A 22510-nucleotide genomic window follows, 5' to 3' on the forward strand; every position below is an offset into this window, starting at 1 on the left:
TCACATTGCAAGATTCTGCAGAAGTAGAAAGAGTATATCTGATGATATACCAGTCACTCAGAAGGGAGAAGTTGATGTTGAAAGAGTTCAAGTGGACATGAACAAAACCTGGAGGAAGAAACCAACTATGTTGAAAGAGGAACCAGTTTCTGCACCTAGTGTGGAAATATCAGAACTGGCAAACTAAGCTCCAAAAAGGCTTAGGGGGAGAAAACGGCAAAATGCTTTCAAACCCCTGGTTTACACCGGTAAAAGACCTTAACCGGTATCTAATACTTGTCACTTGATAGAAGACCGAAAATGGTAAAAAGGCAAATTAGGGTTTACGCCCTAATAGAGGAGCATTAATGGTGGTAGGTGAGAGACATGTATAAAAGCCTACTTCAAATCATTTCTCACAATCTGTTTTCGAGCGAAGAAAAGTTTTCAAGTGTAGAGTGAAGAAAAGGCGATTTGAGCTAAGATATCAAGAAATTGATAATCCTTGAAGGAGATTCAAATCCAGTATGCAAGTGGTAGTGGAGAACTCAAAGTGGTGATTTGGCAACCAAAGGAGAGTGGAGTGAAGCAGAATCAGGAAGCCCTAAATTCGCGTTTGAAAGGTATTTTTTGTGATCTCGAAATACTCTATAATGGCTTCCGCATCTCATACCAGTTCGAGTACATCCATTGAGTCAAAAAGTTTTATTCAGAGGAAGTCCAAATATAATGCCTTATCACAAGTTTCGGCTGGAGTCATAGTTGAAGAGGGAATTTCTGATTATATTGATTGCAAAATAGAAGACCTAGGGTCTTTAGCTATTAACACCCAGTTAGGTCTATTTTGCGACAAGGACAAAAAGATCAAATAGAAGTTTAGTATCTTAGAGAAGAAGAAACTCCATAATGCAGTATATTTTCTAGAAGATTTCACGGAGGATCACATTAGGATCATTTTGAGCAGAGTCCACGGTGACAAGATGTACTTGGAGAGGACACATGATATTATGTCTTAGGAAATTCATGCAGTCACCAGTTTTTGCAACACAAGGGAAGTACCAGCCCTAAGAATAGTAAGAAAAATTGAAATGGCCAAGCTCACTGGTTCAACAAGTGACTCATGGGGTATGATAGTTAATCCTATCAAGGATGATCTGGTGAACTACGTCTGCATGGTGATAGGCTACAAAACATTTTCAGCCAGCAGGATCAATTCTGTATCTGCTGCAGCGGTAAATGTTGCTTACCGGATGATTAAAGAGGATGCATCATATGACCTATGCACCGGTATGCAAAGGCAACTCCTGTTGAATCTAAGGGCAATCAAATAGGACAATGCACTGAGGTTTAAGTTTGGACAACTGCTGATAGGGTTGTTCTTCTATTTCCAAGGCTATTTTCCTGGAGTAGGAGATGTCCAGTGGTCTCCTGACCAACCAGTAACCAAGCAAATTAAGGAAAGCATACAAGCCATTAGAACCAGTTACCCTAAAGTACTAAACAAATATTTTGATGAGTTCAGAGGAAAGATGAGTCAAAGGGTAAGAATCTCAGGTGATATAGTAAAGAAATACGAAGATGACATCTGTTTCACCATTCAAGTGGACAAATGTTTAATGGAGGCTATTGAGCCTAGAATGGAGGAAGTGGAGCCAATGGGCTATGAAGTTATGTATGATATGCTAGAAGGGTATGCCTCAACCCTTATTGCCTCACCTCTTGATCCAAAGGCTAAAAGGACTGGAACCTACTTGGAGAGGATTGCACCGGCTGAAGAACCATCGGTTAAGAAAGGAAAAGAACCGGCAGTAAAGAAAGCCAAGGCAGTGCCTACAGCATCGGCACCGGCTACCACTGCAACTCCAAGAGTGACCAAGCAGTCACCGACAAAGAAGCAACCAGAGGTAACACCGGAAAAAGTATTCGAAAGAAAAAGGAAGACTAAGACAAATGAACCAAACTCTGAAGAAACCGAATCTGATGAAAAGCCAAAGAAGGCCAGATAGACAAAGAAGATGAAGAAGACTGAACCAATAGCATCCGCACTGGTAAATATTGACATCTCCTCATACAAACCTTTGACACATTTTCAAAGGACAATTAAGAATATTAGGATAAAATTACTTCATGATTTAGTAGATTATTATGATGATTTTAGTGATGAGGAGAAGGAAGAAATATTATAGGAAATCATTATTTATTTGTGCAAGAATGACCGGTCACCATCAGAGATTAAATCTCAGACACTGGATTCTTTATTTAAAGCATTAGATAATAAATGGTGCATTGCCATTGAAAAAGAACAGGAGATTAGGGAGAAAGTCTTTTCACAGTACTTTCCCGACCTCTCAAATTCAGAATTATTTGATGTCCTAGATCAAAATAAAGGTCTCTTCTTCACAAAGAGAAGAAGACATTGGCTGTTGGAGGGAAGAATTGATGATGTGGAAAAAGACACTCATTAGCATATGAATCATGTTATTCTAGCTCACAAAGCAAAAATGGCCAACCTCCATGTGGAAAAAGAACCGACTGTATCCAAACCGGATGAAGTTTTTGATGAGGAAGGAAACCTGGTTGAAGAACCAATCGACACTATCGATGTCGATGCCCTGGATGTTGAAGATGTCACTCAGGACATACCTTCTGAGGGAATAGAACAGGGGCAACAAGCTGAATAGGGTGGTGAGCAAGCCAAGGGCACATAGGAAGCAGCTAAGGAATAGACAGAGAAGAAGAAGAGGGATGAAGATGAGAAAAAGAAGAAAGAGGAAGAGAAGAGAAAAGAGGAAGAGGAGAAACGAAAAGATGAAGAGAAGAAGAAGCAAGAAGAAGAGAGGAAGAAGAAATAAGAAGAGGATAAGGAAGTGAAGAGGAAGAAGGAAGAGGAAGAGAAGAAGAAGAAGGAAGATGAAGAAAAGAGAAAGAAGGAAGAGGAAGAAAAGAAGAAGAAGGAAGAGGAAGAAAAGAGAAAGAAGGAAGACGAAGCAAAGAAGAAGGAAGAAGAAGAACAGAAGAAGAAGGAAGAGGAAGCAAAGAAGAAGGAAGAAGAAGAAATAGAGAAGAAAAAGAAAGCAGAGGAAGACAAGGCACACGAATAGAAGTAGGAAGTCGAGAAAAGGAAAAAGGAAGAAGCAGACAAGGCAACTGAAGCAATGAAGAGTACACAGATGGAGACCCCTAAGGCAACCGAGAGTCAAGCCAAACCGGTTGACATCTCCAGTCCTATTGATCTCCAGTCTGCAAGTGAGTCGGAGCTTATGAAAAGCATCAAGGTTACCCAAGAGTGCCTTGAAATCATAAGAAGGAAAAAGGAGCACGATATCATTCAAGCTGCTGTAGACAACCTTACCAGTTTGATCCTCGATACCAATCTTCCTAACACTGAATCATCACTAGCACAACTCAAACTACTATGTACTGTAGTGGATGATTAGGTGCAGAGCCTAGAAGAAGCAGCTAAGGCCAATGTCAAGAAAGAGAACCAAAAGACTCTTAACATTTCTCTGGTGAAAAAGATGAATGAGCTTAGGACTAAATTGCTGAAAGACCAAAAGGACATAAGGAATTCCTTGGACGAGGGAAACTTGCTACTAAGCAAAATTTGTCAACCTCATCTGTTCTGTGATGATGTGCTAGCCAAGAAGCAAAAGCTTCAAACGGACTTACAGTCCTACTTGGGCACATTTAAGACACCTTATGATTCATTTGCAACATATGGGCAAATTGTTCACCGGTTCTAGATCCAGTCAGCTAAGATGGAGCAAGAGATTAGTACACAGTCTAGGGATTTGCAGGAGCTTCAACTGGTTTTACTTCCATGACTGCAAATTCTTCAGAAGTGATATCTGAACCTGGATGGCCTGACAGTCATGTAGGAATTGAGCACAGTTGATGCCATGGAGGAACATGTATCCCAGATGCAAACAGAGAAAGAAGTGGCAACCTCCCTCCTTGAGTCCTGGTCTCTATCCATGAAACAATTTTTGCAGGACTATAAATCAGTTTTTGACAAGTATTATTCATTGTTGTCATAATGTTTTTATATATATATGGAAACAGGGTTGTTCTGCGATACTTTGTCATTGTTGGCAAAGGGCGAGAAGTATTTGTTTTTGGTTTGAAAATTTTGATCTTTTGATACAGGAGGAGAAGTACTCTATCTATTCTGAAGGCAAATAGGGAGAAGCATCTGTTTTTGAAATTTTGATATATGTTTTGATATATGCTATATGCTCTGATGTCTCAATAATTATGCTTTATATGCAAAATTGCTATACACTATGTTGATTAAGGGATAGTGTATATACTTAGGGGGAGCAATTTTGTTAATGGCAAGTTTTTTTTGTAAAACACTTAGATGTCAAAATTTTATTATCCTAAGTGTTGCCATCAATGCCAAAGGGGGAGATTGTTGGCATTTTTGATGTTTATGTTGTGATTGTCATTGATGGACACACACTTGTATTAAGATCCCCTTTGTATATATGAGCTAGAGCTCAATCGGTATTTGTTCCAACCGGTATGTTGTATTCTAGTCTTTAGACTAATGATTTTGCAGAATGTGTTTCCCAGTCTAAAGAGGCATGATGACCCCAAGCGGTTCATAGATCTCAATCGGTACAAGGGAGCAAAGTGGCACAACACATTCTTACCAGTCTTCAATTTTGTCAAACTAGCAACCGGTATTTTGTATGAACCGGTAATACTCTGTGATGAGTTACCAACCAACATTTTGTGATGAGTTACCAACCCACCGATTGATTGATGGTGCCGACACATTGACGGTGCTTTTTGTGTCGTGTTACTGAGTTTGTCTAGATTCTTTGAACCTAGGAAATTGTAATGTAATCCTATTGGACCGACATGAAATCAGATTCCTTTAAAAGGACATCATGTCTAGGGTTTTGAGTTGTTGTTACTGATGCTGAAAGGGTTAATGTCATGCTAGGGTTTAAGGTGGTTGTTGAGTTGTTGGAAGAATGATCTTATTTGAGAAGATCAAGTTGTAATTGAGAGAGAGCTAGATAAGACTAAAGTAATGCTGGAATGCATTAACTATGAGCAATACCGGATCTAACCAAGTAGTCTGTGCTATTAGATAGATCAAACACTTGTTGATTACTCACATCTTTGACAAGTTTGCAGCCCTTAACCAGGTAGGCCTCAAAGCCTTTGTAAAATCCTCTAACAAGGTGGTTCACTTCTGTGAATCTAAAATCCTCTAACAAGGTAGTCTTTAATCGGACTTATCTCCTAATAGAGATTGAGATTCCTAACAGGATCTGTTCTGGTGAAGAACATTGTAAGACCTTAACCGGTCTGGTTTCGATTCTGCAGATAGTGACTTGTGAGTTCCATCTCACCGTGGTTTTTCCCAGTTGGGTTTCCATGTCGAATATCCTATGTTATGGTGTATTTCTTTTGTGGGTGAATGCTTTATTTGCATTTTGGTTTGCATGTGTGGTAACCGGTCTGTCTGTTAGACTGTTTTACCAGTTTATCTTTAGACTATGTAAGTATTTTAGTGCAGTGATTTTTGGCATACTAATTCACCCCCCCCTCTTAGTATTCATCACAAAGAAGTATCCTGGATGAAACCCTATGGTTGCTCCATATAAATCTCCTCATCAAGATCACCATGAAGAAAAGCACTCTTCACATCCATCTGATGTACAACCCAACCATGAGCTGCAACAATATCAAGTATCAAGCAAATGGAGTTCATCTTGGCTACGGGCGCAAAGGTCTCAGTATAGTCAACACCTGCAACCTGAGAGAAACCTTTCGCAACAAGCCGAGCCTTATACTTACCCACACTACTATCCGCAACATACTTGGTCCGATAGATCCACTTACATAGAACCATCTTTCTCCCCTTATGGAGATGGACTAAATCCCAGGTGTTGTTCCTCATCAAGGAACTATACTCCTCCCCCATAGCTTGGTCCCACTCAGGAACCCCTGATGCTTCCCTAAATGTCCATGGATCAGAAGTGGTAGCAATGAATGCATGTGGAAGATCCTGATGTTGTGATCGAGTCCTCCGTGTATCTGAAGGATCCCCAACAAGACAACCCACTGACTCAAGTGTCTATCGAGGACAACGAGGTTGAGGTAGAGGTGGAGAATGAGGCTCCTCAACTACAAGTGGACCCTGCGGAGGTGTAACCCTATGAGTCGAAGTTGAAGGAGTCTCATCATCTGAATCACTAGCATCACTATCCACAATGGAGGAAGGTGGAGGAGGTAGAGAGGCTAAGCTAGGTGAGATTTCCTCAAAGTGAACACTCCTCTCAATAAATACCTCATGTGTCTTAGGATCCATCAATCTATATGCCTTAACACCCTCAGGATATCCAACAAATATGCAAGGCCGACTTTGAGGTTCCGATGCCTTGCATTTCTGCGGAGGTATGCGAGCCCATGTTGGACACCCAAAGACTCTGAAATTTCTCACAATTAGTTTCCTAACAGCCCAAGCTTCAAAAGGAGTAATACCTTGCAAAGCTTTGCGAGGAACTCAATTCTGGATGTGTGTGGCACAACTGATAGCCTCTGCCCAAAAAGTGGGATCAAGAGAATGTGCTTGAATCATACAGCTAGCCATTTCTTTGAGAGTTCTATTCTTGCGTTCTGCAACTCCGTTCTGCTGTGGAGTGTATGCAACAAAATGCTGAAGATGAATCCCCTCAAATGTACAAAAATCCTCAAGTCTTTTGTTCACATATTCCCTTCCATTATCTGTGCGAAGAATCTTCACCACTTTCGCGGATTGCTTCTCCACATGAGTCTTGAAGTCCTGAAATCTATCAAATACTTCACTCTTATGAATAAGAAAGTAGACCCAAGTGAAGTGGGAGTAGTCATCAATGAAGGTACTGGAAATGGACCTACTACATCACTGTGAACAAGTTGAAGAACTTCCAAAGTTCTCCAAGCTTTCCCTTTATCAAAATTTTCCTTGGGATGCTTGCCCATGGAACAACTTGAACATACACCCTCTGAAAAACTGATTCGAGGTAGACTTGTGACCATGTCTTTAGTGCTAAGCTGTTGAAGATAGCAGTAGTTGAGGTGACCAAACCACTCATGCCATAGCTTACTTTCTGAATTTGAATGAGTAAGCAAGGCCCTAGAAGGTGAACTTGGTACAAAGTGGGAGAATGAATAAAGCCTTGAGTCATCATTGACTTGTCCCACTGTTACCAAGGCATCATCATCAAGTTCCTTTACCACAACTGAATTTGGTGTAAACTCAACCTTTTTCCCATTCCCATAGTGAGTGATTTGGTAGATAGAGAGAAGGTTGGTAGACAAGTTAGGAACATAGAGAACATTCTCAAAAGTTCCATCATCCATGTCAACTGAACCTTTCCCTTCAACCTCTACTTGTGTATCATCACCTATGTAAATGTGAGGTACCTTAGATGGCTCCAATGAAGAAAACTGCTCCTTTGTAGAACCCATGTGATATAAGGCACCCAAGTTAAGTTTCCACTACTGTGAAGAACCTATTGTAGCCACAAATGCTTGCCCTTTTCCCTTAGAATGTGCGGAAGAGGAAGGAGATGAATCCTTCTTTGTGTAGGTGGATGGCAAGTTGATGTTGTTTTTCTTGAGAAGATTAGTTAACTCATCAACTTGTTTTGTGTGGCATCGATGCTCATCATGACCATACTTCTTGCAATATGCACAAGTTGGTTTATCCTTCTTAGGTGGTGTTCCCTTCTTAGAAGAGGATGAAAAATTGCCTTGTGATGGAGAGGATGATTGCCCTTTTTCCTATTGTGGCTTAGACTTGGAGTGCTTTTTCTTCTTGTTGGATTCTTTGCCTTGACTTCCTTGATTCCCTTGATTAGCCACCAAAGCCTGGGACTTTGAAGACTTGAGAAGCCCCATGTTCAACAACTTAGATTGTTCCAATATCAACATTTTTGTGAAAGCATCAAATGAAGGCATAACATAGGAACTCCCCACTGTCAAATGATGAGTTTGGAAGCTAGACACAAATGCTGCATATTCTGGTGCAAGCTTGTCCAACAAGTTGAATATCAACTGAGCATCCTTTTTGTCAATTCCACAATCTTTAAGCTTTGCTCTTAGCTCATTTGATTTGGTGACATTATCTTGGATTGTATCAAAACTCTTGGGATCCAAGTTGGTGAGCTCATTGTCAATCTTATAACCTCTGATTTCATCAACTTGACCATACAATTTCTGAAACATATCCCAAACATCTTTGATTGTAGTACACTTCTCAATATGAAAGATGAGGTCATCTGATACATACTTGTGCAAAGTTACAAGAGCCATGCAATTATTAGTGAGTCATTCTAACTGAGCATTAGGATCAGCCTTAGGATCAGGTGGTGCTGCTATTGTTCCATCTATGTAATGCGTGAGACCTTTTTCCATTAATTTGCTCCATACTTTAATTTTCCATGATGCATAATTATGTCGAGTTAAAGGTGGAAATTTATGAGGACTCATTGCAACAAAAATGAAAGAGCACAAGGAAAGAGAGGCACAATCACACAAGACACCCCCCAAATTCACTCAATCAAAGAACCCCCCAAAAGTGATGATTTGACACTTTATACTTAGTGCATGTACAATGGGCCACTTGCAAAAAATGGCAAAGTGGTCTTCTAATTTCAATTTTACAAATGACTCAATAAGGCCAAAAGAGACTCAAACTAATAATGCAAGAGATCTAAACTAAGATCCAAGCAATTTACAAGTACCAAATAGGCCAAATAAGACCAATATCTGAAAGTACAACTTGTACTCAAAATCTCTGAAATATGATCATAGATTATGAAAGTAGATGAAAAAACATGCACTTTAAAAAAAAAACGACACCTGAAAAGGAGGTCGTATGAGCTCAAATGAGGCCTTTGAAGTTGCAGAATTGAGGATTGGACAGGTACAACTGAGAGAATCTGAAAATTCCAAAAAACCTATGCACCAAAACCAGAAAATAACCACACCACTGGGAAGAGCATGAAAAATTAGCCCAAATCAAAAAAAAATTGCACCCAAAAAGGAGCAAAATTGAGCAAGTTATGGGCCTCCAAAGTTGACCCAAAAATCCAAACTGCTCAACAGAGAGGGGTCTAAAAATTTCCAAAGAAAATGCTAACTGGGCGCTAACTATGCATTGCTGACTGGACAAAAGCTGACTGTGCGTTGCTGATTGGGCAGAAGGTATGGATCCCAAAATTTTTCAAATTTTCAAATAATTTTCAGAAAATTTTTTTTTTTTTTTTTGGAAAAAAATCTGAAAATTCCGTACTGTACCGCCTTAATTGGGAAGAAAATTTCTTCCACACCCCAAAATTGATTTTCGCCAAAATAGGTTGAATTTATACTCAATTTTTATGGAAACGACCTCTCGGACGCAATGGTGAGGGCAAAAACGCTCCAAGATGCCTCCAAAAAGTGTAGTTCCTCAGATCCAAAAATAGAAGCCTTCCACGATGTCTCCAAAAACCAATCAATGAAGCCCCAATGGCTCTGATACCATGTGATATTTTGCCAAGATCAAGGGCACAATGAAAAGTATTAAAATAGAGACAAAAGAATGACAAGAACAAACTGTATTCTCATCAATATGAAAATGATCAACTGGATTCACCAATACAATGAATATAGGCCTGCTTATATAGGCAAGGCCATATGGATGTACGAACCCACAATCATGACATGTGGCTCAATGAGAAACAAGGGTAGGTAAGAAATACTAGGGGTAGGGAGGAGAAATACTATAATATTCCACAAGAGGTGGATGACCCACCGAATGTGGAGTGTAACAGCAAAATAAGACCACAAAAGGTGGAATTTCTCCTACAAGCTCTATCCCTATGTGCACACTTCCCTAAGTGTCTCAAATCCAAACTACGAAGAGATGCATTATCCTAAGTTAACTTAAGTAAAGTGTAATAATATCCATAATGAATATTTATTTACACCAACAAGAATATTACAATGAAATCAATTATAAATGAATCAATATGTGATGCATCATGTCGGCTCAATGCATTTACAATAATAACCAAGTGTTCAAACCATGTCTTCGACATAACCAAGTAATCTCCAGATGATAAAAAGTCATCCTCTGTGCCGACGAACAATATAACCTGTTGGTAAACCAAATACCGGTGACTATGCATAAGTCACTAAACATGCTGATGAACATAACCAAAGATCTCCAGTGCTGATAAGTGTTGACAAGTGTTGACATCAATGACAAAACCAATGCAACACATCCATAATACCAACATTAGCTTCTTCTCTCAATCTTGCATATCTATCAGGACATCTAGATGCCATATGACCAACTTTATTGCAGTTAAAACATTTAAATGATTCTTTACCTTCATACTTACTTCCAATAGGACCTTTAGGCATTTTCCTTGCAAATAGTGCTTCAAGTTCTTCCAATTCTTCATTTTCCCTCCTGATATCTTCAAGTTCTCTTGCATAAAGTGCTTTCCAATCAGATTTATCAGATGATGATGATGATGCTGTAGATGATGATGCTTTGAAGGCTAAATCTATCTTAATTGTAGCAACAAGACCAAATTCCTCAAGCTCAAATGCTGAAAGTTTTCCAATCAAGGTATCTCTAGATACTGATGTATTAGGCATTATTCTCAACTCATTAATAGTAGTTACTTTCATTTTGTATGCCAGTGGTAATGCTCTTAAAACTTTAGAAACAATTTCATCTTAACTTAAGGAACCTCCACAACATTATATTCCCAAAACAATTTCATTAACCGTTTCCATAAAAGAAAAAAATCTTTCATCTTCTTCCATTTTTCAGATTTTCATACCTTACCCAGAAGCATTCCAGTTTTGCAATTTTGATAGTGGTATCTCCTTCATTCAATGTCTCTAATTTATCCCAAATAGCTTTAGCAGTAGATTGGTCTGATAATCCCATGATTTGCTGATCCCACAATACGCTCAAAAGTGTTTCTCTTGCTTTGCAATCATTCTCTAGATCCTTAGCCAATGTTGGTGGATGAGGTTGATTCAGTAAAGGTGTAACATAGCCATTCTTTGTAACATCCCATATGTCTCTACCAATGCAATTAAGATGTGTCTCCATTTTGATCTTCCATATACAATAGTTAGTTCCATCAAGTTTCAGACTGTTCTTCTTGAAAAAGTTTGTTGCCATAGAATCTCCTCAAGTTGTTGAACTTCTGCAAAAAGAGGACTTAGTTCTGATACAATTTGTTAGGACTCTGGGGCAACTGAGAGGGGGGGTGAATCAATTGTCAATTAATTTCATCCCAAATATAACTTAATCAAACTTGATACTTAATACTGGTAAACCAAACTTAATGCCGGTAGACAGATTAGCAGTTAATATTAATACCGGTGAAACTCAATGCATATAACAGAAAGAGAAACAACATCCACAACACATAGCGCAAATATTTGTATGTGGAAACACCGTAAGGGGAAAAACCATAGTGGGAAACCTTACCCACAATCAGATGATACTACTGCAGATAGTATGTGTATACAAATGGGGTCTGCACATGCAGAAAGGCCAACCGTCTAGATCTCACTACTCAATCACAAAATAGGAGTCACATTGACTACAATTGGATGATTAAATCCAATGCTGGATTTAGTACCGGTTAATCTTTGATAATCACCTTCAAACCTTCCTTTAACCTTCTCTATGGTATGCTCACATTTTCTTCAATATTTTCACATACCATGTTACAATACCATAACCATATACCGTCTCTCTATCCTCCTTTTTTTATCTCACAAATGAGATCTTACATATATACCAAAACCTAAGACCAAATGTGTAGGTCGGCTAACTAAGAATATTACAATTAAATCAATTACAAATAAGTCAAGATGCGATGCATCATGTCGGCTCAATATGATTCCAACAATATCCAATTAATTAAATCATCTCCATAATGTGTTGTGCTGATCTGGAATAGATAATGCATACCGGTCCATAACCAAGACCAATTTGCCGGTAACAAAAAATATGTCAACCCGATTAGACCAATAACCAAAATACCAAAACCGAGTGTCCAAACCATGTCTTTGACATAACCAAGTGATCTCCAGATGATAACAAGTCATCCTTAGTGCCGGTGAACAATATAGCTTGCCGGTGAACAATATAACCGGTGACTGTGCATAAGTCACTAAGCATGCCGGTGAACATAATGTGCCGGTTCAACATAACCAAAGATCTCTAGAAGGATAAGTGTTGATAAGTGTTGACATCAATGACAACATCCATAATACCAACATATGGTATCTATCTTTTCAATTGATTGATCAGTTTATTTGATAAATCTATTTACATAGATTGTTTCATTGTGCAATCTTATGTTGTTGTAATTAAGATTGATTTTAAATTTGAACATCAGTTTGAAGGATTGGTTGGAAAACTTTGAATTGTCTTATTGGTCTTTCAAAGTAAAGTTAAATTCAGTAAGACTAATTGGATGTTACATTTTAATTACAATTCATATAGAAGCCTTTGATACGATGGTCTTGTTTCATTAACAAGTTATTAAAACTATCTCTAAGGTTAAACGCATGATTTTTCATTTGAAATGATATGAAACCAGTAAGAAATCAAGGCAATGGGCTTTTACTGATTTTATATATTTGAATCAAGTATTTTCAGAGCAAGCTTCATCAAGGAAACATATTTCTAATTCTTACAATCACTACTTTATAAATATTCATTTACAAGTAAGCAGTTATAGTTTTTAGATAATAAGATTGGGTTCAAGAACAATTGCCATCTTGAAGTCACTAAATTTCCTAAATTCGCAATAGAAAAGTTTTTAACCTATAGATTTAGGTTTCCGTTATAGGTTCACCCGCCTTGGTTTAGCAAAGTCTGAAGTGCAGGGGAATTCAATCTATCGATCATTCCTGTTTGTTGGCCAAGACTGATTCAGAAGTCATTAAGAGAAGTGGCAAAACTCTTTGATTTCCAATCTGTGGTTTTGGGAACCAACACAGACAACAAAAAAGGCAAACAGGTCTGGTTATAGAATACACAATCAATCCGGAACCAAAGAGATGTTCAAAATAGATTTATATCTATCTGATCATCACCTATTGTCTCTAACCAAAGAGATGATCAGATAGGATCAATTACGTCAATAAATAGCATCCAAAACACATTCGGGTCGGCCAAAGAAATATTACAATTCCCAAGATGAAAAAGTGTAACGTACAAATAGGTCAGCCTAAAGCGTGAAGAAAATCCTCCAGAAAAGAACTGGAATGCAATGCGGACCAAAAGGAAGCTTGGCCAAGTGTATGGGAATATCGTCTAAAATGCCAATCAGCTCTGCATGTCAAGGAAATGCTCCACAAGATAAGAAAACACCATCTAGCCATTAAGGTTCAAACTGGTTTGAAAACTGAGAATTGCCAGACAATTCGGAAGAGAAATCCTGTTGGATAGAGATCCAAATAAGTTGCAGACCTAGGATAGGGCACAAGAACATGTCTACAAGACAAATCCAGATCTGCATAGAAAATGAGCAACTCAGAGGGATCTGGAGATAAAAACAAGAACTGAACGAAACAAGAACAAATTAGAAAAAAAAATATTTTTGGTTGATGCAAAATTGCCAATGAACCAAAAATGCAAAATATTTTTGGTTGATGTATATACATGTATATATATACACATTCATACACATACATATATATACATACACACACATATATACATGCATACATACATATATGTATGTATGTATGTATATGTATATATATGTATGCATATATATATATATGTATGTATGTATATATGTATATATGTATATATACATACATTTATATATATACATATATGTATGTATATATACATGTATAAATGCATCTATATACATGTATATATATACATGTATATACATGTATATATATATATACATGTATATACATGTATATATATATATACATGTATATACATGTATATATATATATATGTATGTATGTATGTATGTATGTATGCATATGTATATCTGTAAATATACATATGTACACACACACATATAGATGTATATGTATAATCTATCATTATTTCCATTTAGTTTTTATTTTGAGTTTAAGTTTTCAATAGTAGGATATATTGTTTGTCACAGTAACATAGTCTGAAAATTAGGGATAGAAGCACATCTTGTAAAAATAAATATTTCTCTGATTACCTCAAATTGTGGAGAGTATATCTATTGCAGTACTATAGAGAAATAATTAGGATTATAAATTATTGTTAAGAGGTTCACTCGCCTAGGTCTAATAGAGCCTAATGTGTAGAGGATATAGCTAGCTCCTCATCCCTAGTTATTATCTCGTCAGTTGGTCACTGATCAAAACCCTTGAACATTGAAGTTGGCTACTCATAGAGGTCATTTGGAGACATTCATTGGAAGCACCAACATGACAAAAAAACACTAGATAAAAACCATAAACATATGCTACAAAATCAATAACAAACTTTAACTCTTTAGTATTCAAACACACAAGAAACAACTACAAATTTTATTGAAACTTCTCCAAACTTATCACATGAAATAACATTACAAAAATAACCATTAACAACAATATATGTTTTTATGAACAACAATACAAATCTAAAACTAAACTTCTAAACTATGCACTCAAATACCCTCTACAAATCACCTACAAATTGCTAGAGAAAACACTGCAAACATAAAGTATTAAGGATTAATACAAACTCTGGATCAGATTACCCTTGGAGACCCTTGGGACCATTTCCTTTGAGCTTCAATCTCCTTGGTTTATCAACTTTAGAGATCCCTCTTCACTAGTTTACTAGCCTTTGAATAAATACAACATTAGCTAGTTAGAATGGACAAGATAAATTCCTATGATTTGATATCACCTCCAAATATATAGAAGAGAAAATCCTCATGGTCCCTTCTAAATAAAATATTATCAATTTTCCTCCAAAATAGGCTCTTATTCTGACCGTTGAGTTGCCGACTATTGAATTGTTCCAAAAGCCCCTTCCATTTGTAAATGCCATTTCTATTTTGAGACTTATTTCTACATGAATCCAAAGGACACACATCCCAACATGTGAAGAGCACAAATTTAATATTGATTAATGATATTTTTAATGTTCCCTCTCAAAATAGGCCTCATGAAGAATTCCCATTATCGTCTTTGGAATCTTGGCTAAAAACAAGTAAATATCACTATGATGACTTGTCATAAAATCTTCCATTAATGTCTCTCGAGTCGGCTTTGCTAGAGCATTTTTAACTTGAGTTATTCTTTTTTGTTTAAGTTTAATTAGTGGTGTTTTTAGTTTAGCTATAGTTGATCCTTTTTTGGCTCCTCATGCTTTCATTTTAGTTCTCCTAAATTTAGTTTAGAAAATCTTTGTGCTCTCTATATAAGCACATCATTATGCATTGTAATTTCATCATGTAATATTTGCTTTTGAGGAATATGGCATATTTTTCTTACTATCATTTGTGGAAGTTGTTTTAGTTTTCTATTTGATCTTTCATGCTTGTGTTGCAAAATTCAACATGGTATCAGAGCATGGATTCAACAAACCCCTTTTCGAGCTTTAATTTTTTTTTTTCTTAAAAGTGTTGTAGGGTCACCGGGTTTGTCTTCTTCTGTGGATCTAGAAGTGGGCAATTATTATCATTTTTTGGAGAAAAAGGGCATAATTATTTTGAAAATTCTATTTTCAAAAAGTTTCTGTTTTTGAAAAGTTTCTATTTTGAAAAGTTTTTATTTCTGAAAAGTTTCTATTTTTGAAAACTTTTCTATTTTTGAAAATCCTTCAATCTTTCGAAGCCCTAATGGACATGCAGTTGATTTTTTGACCATAAATTGGTCATATAGAGTCGAAATTGCAAAAGCAAGATCTTGTCAAAAAGCTAGTTTTGACACCGATCCAATGGTGCTGGTTATTTTGTTAGCTCCAATTTTCCTTACTAGGCCTCCAAATTCAACCTTCAATTTGTGCTTCTAGGGCAATAACTTGAACATACTAGCTCTGTTTTTCAACTTCCATATTTTGTCAAAATGCTCTCAAAATTATTTATCATGATTTGTTGTTATTTTTTGAGAATTTTCCCTAGGTAGTTTTTATTCATTCTTTTATGTTTTCACTTCATGATTGATTACTTGGTCATTTTGGCTCCTAGAAACTTTCTTTTTGCATTGGATGGCTTCTCTAGGGCCCTTCTACATGTATTTCCAACACTTTTCCCTATTTAGGTATTGTGAGCATTCTTTTCATGCACTTATTTGTTTATAGATGTACTAAGATAAGTGCCACTTTTATGTATGGTTTTTTGGTAATTTTGCATATTTGGCTGTGCCTTATTTTATAAATGCACTGTATTATAAAGTGCCATGGGGGTTGTGCAGTACCTTTTATTTTTCCATCCCACCTTTGTTTGGTGATTGTTCCTCCATGATGATATTAAATCACAGTCATTCTTGTCCCATGTGTGTGTACAATGGTTGTATACCATTTTTCAGTTGCAAGTACTTTCTTGTGCATGTTTAGACATTTGTTCTCCTTCATGCACTACTTGGTGACATGTAGTTTCAATGGATCTATCATGCATCTCCTTTGTCAACATTATGGGAGGTTTCTATTGTTGGTGTTGATGCTTCCTTGGTTTTTCTTTAGAGTGAGCTATGTATATAGTATTTGTTCCTATGTACTAGCTAGATGCAGTGGCTGCATTTTTGTGATATAGATCTTTTACCATATAAACACTCTTGCATTCTAGTTTTGTGGAGGGGAATTATCTTAAGTTGATCAATTATTTAAACTATTGACACTTGTATTTTTATTAACAATTTATTCTTGCATGGTTGAGTAGTGTCTTTAGGGTTACTTGTGCATATTCATGTGCCATCTATATCTTCAATTGTCAGATGTTTTGCCTTTGTTTTCCATCTATTTGTTCGAGTATTGTCATTGTGGGATCTCATGTATATTTTTGTCTAGTTGATCTCGATCATCATCTTATTTATAGAGGTTCTTCATTTAGCACTATAGAAATCATCATTTGATAGTTGTGTAGAACTTATTTTTTCTTTAAGGATGTTCTTTATGTTCCTATTATTTTTTGGGACAATTTATTGGAGGGTTCTTAATCCTTCATTCTCTTTTCCTCTCTTTTGGGGAGGATTTTTCTCCCACTGGGATTTTATCATTTTCTCTGATTATTAGAGACATCTTTTTTGTACATGGGTACCTCATCGGGCCTTTCGTTGCCAAGACCCATTTTTTCATTCATGCATTTAGATATTTTTACTTCACACTAAGTTTGGTGTATAACTTGCCAATCAACCATAGGATCCAAGATTCATCTACAAGCAAAACACTTGTCACACAAAAGAGATCAAGAAAAGATTTCATACTCTATAACAACTAGAGAATACGTATTATTGCACAAAGAATAATTAGAGATACAATTACAATGAATGAATGAATTGTTATAAAGGATTAATGAAACCCTACGTGCAAAACTCTAATGCTAAAATTAGAACCAAAACAATACAAAGTAGGAGCTAATAAAAGCTCAACAACAAACATAAAAGTAAACTCTAGATAGTTAAAAAACACTTAAGTATAGCTTAAGTTAAAAGTAATAAAAGTCCTAATTTATAAATAGTTAGATAAATGTCCTATTTACTTCAACACCCCCCTTAAGATTATTTAGGGATAAGCTAAAGAGCTAATATAAAAGCAAAATGTATGCATGAATGGGTCCCAACAACTAGGCCTTGTTACTACTTACTTAGTTGCCATTAGTTTTATATCCAAAGTCATTCTATATACTCTAGTCGGTTACTACTACCGAAATATTCAGTCGGTAGGCACAGAGCAGTCGGTTATAGAAGAAAGTAGTCATAGAGCCTGGTATACACTGAGCTGTCTACCGAGTTACACTTTATGTCTACCAAGAAGCAATAAGGATACACCGAGTGAAACATTTTACTAGATTCATTGAACCTAGACACATGTGTGGAAACGTGTTACAAGATCAAGGAACAAAGAACCGTTATCACATTGGGAATTGCACTTAGAGATTTTGTATGATTTTGAGGTCATCTATCCAATAAAATATTTTGTATGGTTATTCATTCGATAAATCATGTTTGTAAGATCAATGAACGAGATCACCGACATAAGAGATCTATTTATACAACATGGATTAATGATAAAAACATGGAAGAATAGAGGTGTATGAAGAAAAACATGTGTGATAGATAAGAAAGCACTGAGTATGGTGATTGTCAGAGACACAGAGGTCACCGAGAAGGATTTCAGAGAACAGTCAAGGAACAGAGTAAACAGAAAGGTTTACCAAGTTACTTTATGGGTTACCGAGGTATGCTATAAGCAAAGTAATCTCATTTTGAGCACATAGAATCTGCTATAACATTCCAGATGTAAAGTTGCAAATATTTGTAAATATTTTATTGTAATATTTTGAGTTGTAAGAAAAACCTTTAACAGGGTAAAAGACTCTAACAAAGTCTATAAATTATAAAGCCTTTAACCAGGTGCAACATTTAGAATAAGTGTTGTAAAATCCTTTAGCAAGGTAGATCTAACGATCTTGATACTCCTAACAGGGTAAGCTATCAGAAATAGCTAAACATGTAGCTCTAACCGAGCAACCTTTATTATTGCAGTAGTGAAGTTGTGGGTGCCATCCCCACCGCAGTTTTTCTCTCTAACCAAGAGTTTCTGTGTAGCCAAAATATATGTGTTATGGAGTGAATCATGTATGATTGTTATTTATTTGTTTTAGCTTTATGTTATGTTACAACAGTTTTTGGTTTATGCATAACAGTAAAGTTATTGTTGAAGAAAGGATTTGAAGTACTGATTCACCCCTCCCCTCTCAGTACATTAGCTTTCCATATTGGGCCTAACAATTGGTATCAGAGCTTTAATCTTGGAAAAGGGTTTAACAACCCAAAGAGAAAGATCTTATCAATGGAAGGCTATAAACAATGTCGAAGAATTGTGTATCTGCAAGAAGAGTTGGATCATGCTAATCAAGTGATTGCAGACATGCAAAAATCATTGAAAGTTAGAAGAAGATTGTCTGATGATTTGCAAGACTCTCAAGAGTTAGTGGAACAAATTGAGACATCATCTGAGAATAGTATATTTGAAGAGATTGAAGAAATGATTGGAGAACTGAAAGAAAAGAACAAAGAATTGACTGATCAACTGAAAGCAATGAAAAGAGGACATGAACATTTCAACACACAGATGACTGAAAATCTTGATGCATTAAGGACAACCGAGGATAAAGTAAGAGATCTAGAAAGAGAAAAACAATAGCTTGAAGCATTAGTATCTGAAAAGAATGATGAAATCACAAGGTTGACTGAAATTCAACAAAATCTGTCAGATCAATTGGGTTATGCACATCATGAAGCAAATCTGAAAAATGATGAGAATTAAGCATTGAAACTTGAAGTATCAAGGTTGACCGATGAACTTGAAACAGAGAAGAAATCCAAAGAAACACTGAAGAAGAGTTATGAAGCATCAAAGATGTTGGATGAGCAACTGAATACAAAAAGACCCAACAAAGTTGCAGGACTCGGTTACAAAGGAAAAGACTCTACCGAGAAGGGAATCCACACTACCGAGAAAGGAGAATCATCAAAGCAAGCTGGAAACAAGAAGAACATCAAAGGAAAGAAGCCTATTTGCAACTACTGTGGAAAACAAGGACATACTGCTAACATGTGCCAAATCAGAAAAGGTAAGCAACCGAATGTCACAAGGTCTAATGGTTATTGTCACAATTGCAATAAATATGGTCACACATCTAACCAATGTAGGACAAAGTCTGCTAGCAATTATCGAAAGGCAAAATTCAAAGGATTTTGTAAAAACTGTAATAGATATGGACATATTATCGAGAAGTGTCAGTTTCAACAAAAGAACTATATGTGGTTTGCACATCGAGCAAATACTAGAGGCTACCGAACTCACACAGGTCCTAACTAACTGTATTCTACAGTACCATGGGATTACAATACAAGGATTTTTAGGTCCTGGAGACAATTGAGAGGGAGGGGTGAATCAGTTGTCTAATAAATTCAAACCAAAATCAACTCAACCAACTTAATGCATAATACCGGTAAACTAGTTAAGTATGTTGGTAGACAGTGTTAACAGTTAATTGCTATATCGGTAAAGATTAATGCATGAAACATAAACACAAATTCATCCACAAAATATAACACCAATAGTTGTATGTGGAAACCTTGTAAGGGGAAAAACCACGGTGGGAAACCTTACCCACAATCAGATGATACTACTGCAGATAGTAAGTGTACATAAATGGGGTCTACACATGCAGAAAGGCCAATAGCCTAGAGCTCACTGCTCAATCACAAAATGGGAGTCACACTGATGATAGTTGGATGGTTAAATCCAATAAGAATGTACTGCACAAAATAGCATCTTCATATGCTGGATTTAGTACCGGTGTAATGCTGATATGCTTCCACAAAAACCTAGCTTCTCCTTCAAATGATGTCTTCATGTATAGCTCTGCTTAATCCCGCATATACCTTCACTTAGTTCTTTTTCGCATTCCCACATTTGATCTTACAAATAAGATCTTACATTTATATCATAACCCAAGACCAATTTTAGTAGGTCGGCTCTACAAGATATTACAATAAAATATTTTACAAACAATATAATATCTGATGCAATAACCAATTAAACATGTCGGCTTAAAGCATTTACAACAACAATAAATCATCTCCATAGTGTGCCATGCTGATCTGGAAAAGATAAACCTGCCGGTGTAACCCTAGGTAACCCTGGACCTATTTGCCGGTAAAAGAAAATATGCAAATATGATTATACCAATGATTAATTATTCAAAACAAAGTGTCCACATGATGTCTTCGACATTACCAAGTGTCTTCCATACCATTCCAAGTGCTGGTGATCATTATATCCTGCCGGTGAACCATATACCAGTAACTGTGCAATAGTTACTTGCTTGCTGGTGAATGCTATTGGATCTCTAGAGTGCTAGTGCTTTAGTAGGTGGTGACATCAATGACAAAACCATACCAAAATTCCAACAATCTCCCCCTTTGGCATTGATGGCAACACAAGATGGAAAAACCATCAAAGTGCCAAAAACCAAAAACCAACAATCTCTCCAAAAAGATAATAGTCTCTCTCAAACAACAATCTCTCCCCCTGGGAGCAACATGTGTTATTCAAAGTTCTCTTAAAAGATAATGTGTTTTTCCATAGATATCTCTCCCCCTTTGACATTAAATGCCAAAGTTATAATAATACCAAGTTCATATACAAAATACCAATCAATTCAATATACCAACTACTCCCCCTTTGAAGTAGCTTCCTCATCAAAGACCGGAGTAAAAGATTTGTCTTTTAATTCTGCCGGTTGATGACAATCATCAACTATCTAAGTCTCTACCAGTGGTGGTATGACTCCAAGATGATCTTTGAGATATTCAAAAGTCTCCTTAGGCAAAGATTTTGTAAAAGTATCTGCAAGCTGTTCTTTAGTATTCACATAAACCAGTTTTATCTTTTTTTCTTCAACTTTTTCCTTTAGAAAATTCAGTTTGATAAAAACATGTTTTGTTTTAGAATGTAATACCAGATTCTTAGATATATCAATTGCTGCAGTTGTAGACACCTAAAATCGTCATGTCTAATTAAATAAATATCTTTATTTATTTAATTATTTAAGCCTAATTCTTCTATTAATTAAATAAATCTTTATTTATTTAATTAATTCATTTATCCTCTTCTAGCCTTATTTCTCATTTAAATAAATACATTTATTTATTTAAATTATCCTTTTCCTAAATTAAATAAATATCTTATTTATTTAATTGATCCCACTTCCGCTATTAATTAAATACATCTTTATTTAATTATTAATTCATTAGCCTTTTCTACCCATGACACATGTCATTCATCTCTTAATTCATACACTACCTACCCTCTTATTATTTTCTTATTTTCTCTACCTACCCTCTAATCATAGCCGACCTCTTTTACACCTCTCAATCTTATCCCTCTATTTCATATAGTGTCTTCTATATAAGGAGATGCTTCCTTCATTATCAAACCCTCACTATGCATTCAGCCCCGATTATGCTTTCGAACTTGCATATGCAATCAAGCCTACTTGCAACCACATTTTCGTTCTTTGTTGAGCTCTTGTGCACATAAAATCTGAGAGAAAATATATCAAACAAGATCAATGGAGATAGGAAGATTGAAGATTCAAACCCTATTGGACATGTGATGGTATAATCTTTGTGATTTCATTTGATTTGCATTGTCTTAGGTAATCTTTATATGTTATGGTGGATCTTTGTTCTTGTTAGGCTAGGGTTTTGTGGTTGAATTCATTTAGCTTTTCAATATTGTTGTTATCCATTTTCACCATATATAGCAGTGTTATCA

This window comes from Cryptomeria japonica, chromosome 6 (assembly GCF_030272615.1).
Source record: "Cryptomeria japonica chromosome 6, Sugi_1.0, whole genome shotgun sequence".
Classification (NCBI taxonomy): Eukaryota; Viridiplantae; Streptophyta; class Pinopsida; order Cupressales; family Cupressaceae; genus Cryptomeria; species Cryptomeria japonica.